General features: G+C 44.8%; 1 pseudogene across 1 annotated transcript in view; it reads right to left on the minus strand.

Annotated features, from left to right (window-relative positions):
* Positions 1-207: 207 nt before the first annotated feature.
* Positions 208-5,229, minus strand: part of LOC108524516 (UPF0690 protein C1orf52-like) — a 28,427-nt pseudogene continuing 23,405 nt past the window's right edge. Inside the window, exon 2 of the transcript XR_001884072.1 lies at positions 208-1,436. The product of XR_001884072.1 is annotated as a UPF0690 protein C1orf52-like (transcript). The remainder of the gene's footprint in view (positions 1,437-5,229) is intronic.

Here is a 5,229-nt window from a genome sequence, read left to right on the forward strand (position 1 = left end):
TCCCAAGTAGCTGTGATTACAGCTGCCCGCCAGTGCGTCTGGCTAATTTTTGTATTTTTAGTAGAGACGGGGTTTCACCATGTTGGCCAGGCTGGTCTCGAACTCCTGACTTCAGCTGATCTCCCCACCTCGTCCTCCCAAAGCGCTGGGATTACAGACATGAGCCACCGTGCCTGGCCTGAGTAGAAATATATATTTTTTAGACAAGCTACCCAAGCACTCTTTATTATAAAATGAGAATACTAATAACACCTTGCTAGGTTGTTTAAGGATCAGAGAAAACATGCACAAAGCACCTGGAACACAGGAGGCACTCTTTAAATGGTAATACTTCTTATTACAACTTAAAATGTCACACAACAAATAGGGTACTTGTCACAGACAAACATTCAAATGTTAATGTTATGCAGTAATAGTAATATTGAATAAGCAATTTTATTTCCATGATCTATTTACACTGTATAAAGACTGTTGAAAAGCACCCTACAAGCTCACAGGACATTATAATATATTTACTTTAAAAATATATTCCTTTATAATAGGTTTATAGAACATTGGCATGTCAACATGTGACAAAACTCTCAAAAGCATGTCACCAATTCTGTGAGAGCAAGAATGCATCCAAGTGTTATCAATTTCACAATCACAAGTCACCAGTTGAGTTTTAAATACATACATGTTTTAAATAAAAAAAGAATTCTACAGTGGAAAGTTCTTGAGGCAATACTTATTAGTTCATTAACGTATGCACTTTCATGGAGATGTGGTATAATAACCCACAATATAAACTTAATCTGTCCAAAGAAACATTTCAACAAGTTTAGCAGTCCAGAAATTCTGGTCATTTGTTTCTACTTTTTCTTCTTTGCTGGTTCTCCTGACTCTACTTTGCGCTTTTTAGAAGTATGCTCATCTTTTTCATCATCTGATTCCAACGTCTCCTCCCCTTCGGTAGAAGCCTAGCTTTCTTAGCATTCTGTGGGGCATCATCACCATTGTCCTCATATATGTTAGACCATTTTACTGCCATGTCAAGCTCTGGAGGAGGAGGTTTCTTCTCAGTGGTGTAGGCCTCAGGAGGTGGTACATAATTTGACTTCTGTATTTTGAATTCCTTTGGAGGCTCCTCAGGTGCCTTGACGACGTGCCTCTCCCAGTCTATCTACTTGTTGAGTGGATTGTAGAGAAAGGCCAGGCGAGTCACGCTCCTAAACAGCTCGTCGGGTCCCGGGAGCCGCTTCTCTGCCTTGTCTACAGCCACCAGCCGACTTCGCCGGATCCGGGGTTCTGCGACTCGTCTCCTCCGGCTCGATGTTATCCTCCTCGTCCGAGGAGCCTGAGCTGCTGCTCCCGTATGCCGCGAAATAGCTCAGAGGGTCCTTCTCCTCCGCTGCCATGACGGCTGCGAGCGATGACCCAGTACTCCGCCAGAAGCCCTAGAAATATTTTTAAAAAGTGAAAATTTTCAGGCCGGGTGCGGTGGCTTATGCCTGTAACCCCAGCACTTTGGGAGGCCAAGGCGGGCGGATCACGAGGTCAGGAGATCCAGACTAGCCAAGACCATCCTGGCTAACACGGTGAAACCCCGTCTCTACTAAAAATACAAAAACAAAAAATGAGCCAGGCGTGGTGGCGGGCGCCTGTAGTCCCAGCTACTCCAGAGGCTGAGGTGGGAGAATGGCGTGAACCCTGAAGGCGCAGCTTGCAGTCAGCCCGAATCACGCCACTGCACTCCAGCCTGGGCGACAGAGCGAGGCTCCAAAAAAAAGAAATTTCAGCCGGGAATGGTGACTCACGCTTGTAATCCCAGCACTTGGGAGGCCGAAGCGGCCGGATCACGAGGTCAAGAGATGGAAACCATCCTGGCCAACATGGTGAAACCCCCTCTCTACTAAAAAATGCAAAAAATTAGCTGGGCGTGGTGGCGCGTCTCTAGTCCCAGCTACGCGGAGGCTGAGACAGAAGAATCGCTTGAACCCGGGAGGCAGTTGCAGTGAGCCGAGATCGCGCCACTGCCCTCCAGCCTGGTGACTGAGCGAGACTCTGTATCAAAACAAACAAACAAACAAAAAAGGCCTGGCGTGGTGGCTCACACCTGTAATCCCAGCACTTTGGGAGACCGAGGCAGGCGGGTCACCTGAGGTCGGGGAAACCAGCCCCACACCACTCGGCGGGTATCCAGAGCCCGGCAGAGACAAAGGAATTAGAAAGAGACAGAATAACAGTTTAAAAGGCGGGTCCAGGGGACCCCCCGGAGCTCTCGGCCTCCACCCAATTTACTGGTTTACAAGCTCTTTGTTCTTAGGGCTAAGGGGAGGGGTAGGAAGGGATGAGGAAAAGGATTAATCAGTGAAGGAGAACTCACGAGCCATTCAATAAGATGTATAGCAATGGCGGTTTCTGTGAATTTCCTCGAGCAAAGGCGTGTGTCTCAACTACTTAAGATCTTTAACTTATCAGGACTGAAATAGGTGGGAGTGGGTTTCAGAAGAAGCCAGGATGTTTGATCATACTCCACTGCTTCAAAGAAGTGTTATTTCCCGCAGCAACCTGTGGCATGCCTGGAGCTGTTATGCTCTGGGGGCATAAAGATATGAAGGCAACAAGGAGACTTTTCTCCTCAGAGGCGGCACCTGGCTCGCTATGGGTGTCACACAGGGGAGACCAACTCATCTGGCATCCCAGAAACTCTCTTTCCCACAGAGGCCAGCCTGACCAACATGGAGAAACCCCGTCTCTACTGAAAATACAAAATTAGCCAGGCGTGGTGGCACACGCCTGTAATCCCAGCAACTCCGGAGGCAGAGGCAGGAGAATTGCTTGAACGGGTTGGGCAGCGAGGGGGAGGGGAGGGAGGTTGCGGGGAGCCCAGATCCTGCCATTGCACTCAAGCTTGGGCAACAAGAGAGAAACTCCATCTCAAAAAAAAATTAAAAAGAAAAAACAAAAAAAGAGAATTTTCTAGGTACAGAAGAAAACCAAAGGAAGAATGCAGGATGTAATTAAACTAAGAAGTAAATGCTCTTCTTAGATATGAGTGAACAAATAAAAAATTTCCATGGGTTGTCCAACTTTTCATAAAAATAATGAAAAAAAGACAACAAATTAACTGCAGACATTTCAAATGTGGTATCTTTCGTAAGTGAAAAGAAAATTGCAACTCATGTTACCCTGAGTTATAGGACTTAAGTTTAAAATGTTTAACCCAAGACAATGGGAAAAATAGAAAATATACTAATAATGTGGAATGAATAAGAAGCTATAAGGATGACAAGGCTGGGCACAGTGGCTCACACCTGTAATCCCAGCACTTTGGGAGGCCAAGGTAGGTGGATCATGAGGTCAAGAAATCGAGACCATCCTGGCTAACATGGTGAAACCCCGTCTTTACTAAAAATACAAAAATTAGCTGGGTGTGGTGGTGCACGCCTGTAGTCCCAGCTACTCGGGAGGCTGAGACAGAAGAATAATAGCCTGAACCCAGGAGGCGGAACTTGCCATGAGCCCAGATCGCTCCATTTCACTCCAGCCTGGGTGACAAGAGCAAAACTCTAAAAAAAAAAAAAAAAAAAAAAGAAGAAGAAAATAAAAGAACAAAGTGTAAATCGAAATATTTTCAAAAGAAAACCCACTAATTTGAATATGAACAGAATCCTCTTAAATGCATACCTCGAAAAAATATTTTGCATACCTAAAAAAAAAAAAAATGAAAGATTTTAAGACCTGATTTGGGAACTGACATGTCCTTTCCTCAGGGATTTCAGTAACTGGCCATCTTTCACTCACATACAACACTACAGAATCTACAAAATATTCCTGTACCCATCTTTTCTTTTGATCTCTATACCCTATGAGGCTGTGCAAAATAGGTGCTTGGTTCCCATTTTGCAGATGAAAAGGCTGAGGCTCAGACAAAGGTCACACAGAAAGTTTGGGATAGAATTAGAGCTAGAACCCATGTGGGCGAAGAAGAATGGAAGGTTACAATGGCTGGGCCCCAGCCAAGGCTTTGACGTCACATTACTATGAGGATGAACTAGGTGGATAGTGTGCCCTACTCCTTTCAATCCTGGGAGGCAGGGTACGATTCTGCAGTCAAAAGATAGGAGAATGCTGCTGGAGGATTCTGGACCCTGGCATTTCAGAGTCCAGAATTTCAGTATCTTTTCTTTTTTTGTTTTGAGAGGAAGTCTCGCTGCAACGCCCAGGCTAGAGTTCAAAGCCATGAAGCTACTTCGGCTCACTGCAGCCTCCACCTTCTGGGTTCAAGTGATTCTCCTCCTTCAGCCTCCCAAGCAGCTGGGATTACAGGTGCCCGCCACCACACCTGGCTAATTTTTGTATTTTTAGTAGAGATGGGGTTTCACCATATTGGTCAGGCTAGTCTTGAACTCCTGACCTTAAGTGATCCACCTGCTTTGGACTCTTAAAGTGCTGGGATTACAGGTAGGAGCCACTGCACCTGGCCTAATTTCAGAATCTTAAGAAACATGTGCATCTAGAGTTCAGACATAGTAGACTGTATTTACTAGACGGTAACCATGTGCATGGTACTGTTTAAACATGTTGCAGCTATTAACTCATTTAAGGAATTCCACAAGGTGGGTACTACTATCCCCACTTTACAGGGGACATTGAGCACAGAAAAGTAACTTTCCCACAGTCACACAGCTGGAAATAGCAGAGCAGCTGAGATGTGAACCCTAAGTTAGTGTACCTAGCCACAGTAGAATCCTGCTTCAGTGCAGTATGCAGTTATGACTTTAAGCTCTGATAGTGAGGCAGGCTGCCTGAATTTGAATCCTGGCTCCTCTACTCTGGGATAGTATAATCGTAAACAAGTTACTTGCCTTTTTTTTTTCCAGTTTACTCCAATGTAGAATGAACATAATAATAGTACCTTCAGGGATTAAAGCTGTCTCCAGACCCAGGCTCCCTGGTTTCCTCTGTCCCCTTTATACGCTGTGCACCATCCAGACCTGCTTATAATGAGCTCCTTTCATTCTTCACCAAGGCTCTGGTGAATTAATGTCCCTTCAGTGTGTGAATGACTGATAGCAACTTTCTCAATATCCTTGTAGCCTATTCCAGGAAGATTCCATTATAAGAATGGCAATCAACTGTGTGATTTTATTCCTGGGGACAGACTGATGGGAGAAATCAGATTCTTTCACAAGATTACTGAAAAATGAGAACTACCAGTATCTTTTTTTTTTTTTTTTTTTTTTT

This window comes from Rhinopithecus bieti, unplaced genomic scaffold (genome assembly GCF_001698545.2).
Source record: "Rhinopithecus bieti isolate Rb0 unplaced genomic scaffold, ASM169854v2 scaffold_83718, whole genome shotgun sequence".
In the NCBI taxonomy this organism is placed as follows: Eukaryota; Metazoa; Chordata; class Mammalia; order Primates; family Cercopithecidae; genus Rhinopithecus; species Rhinopithecus bieti.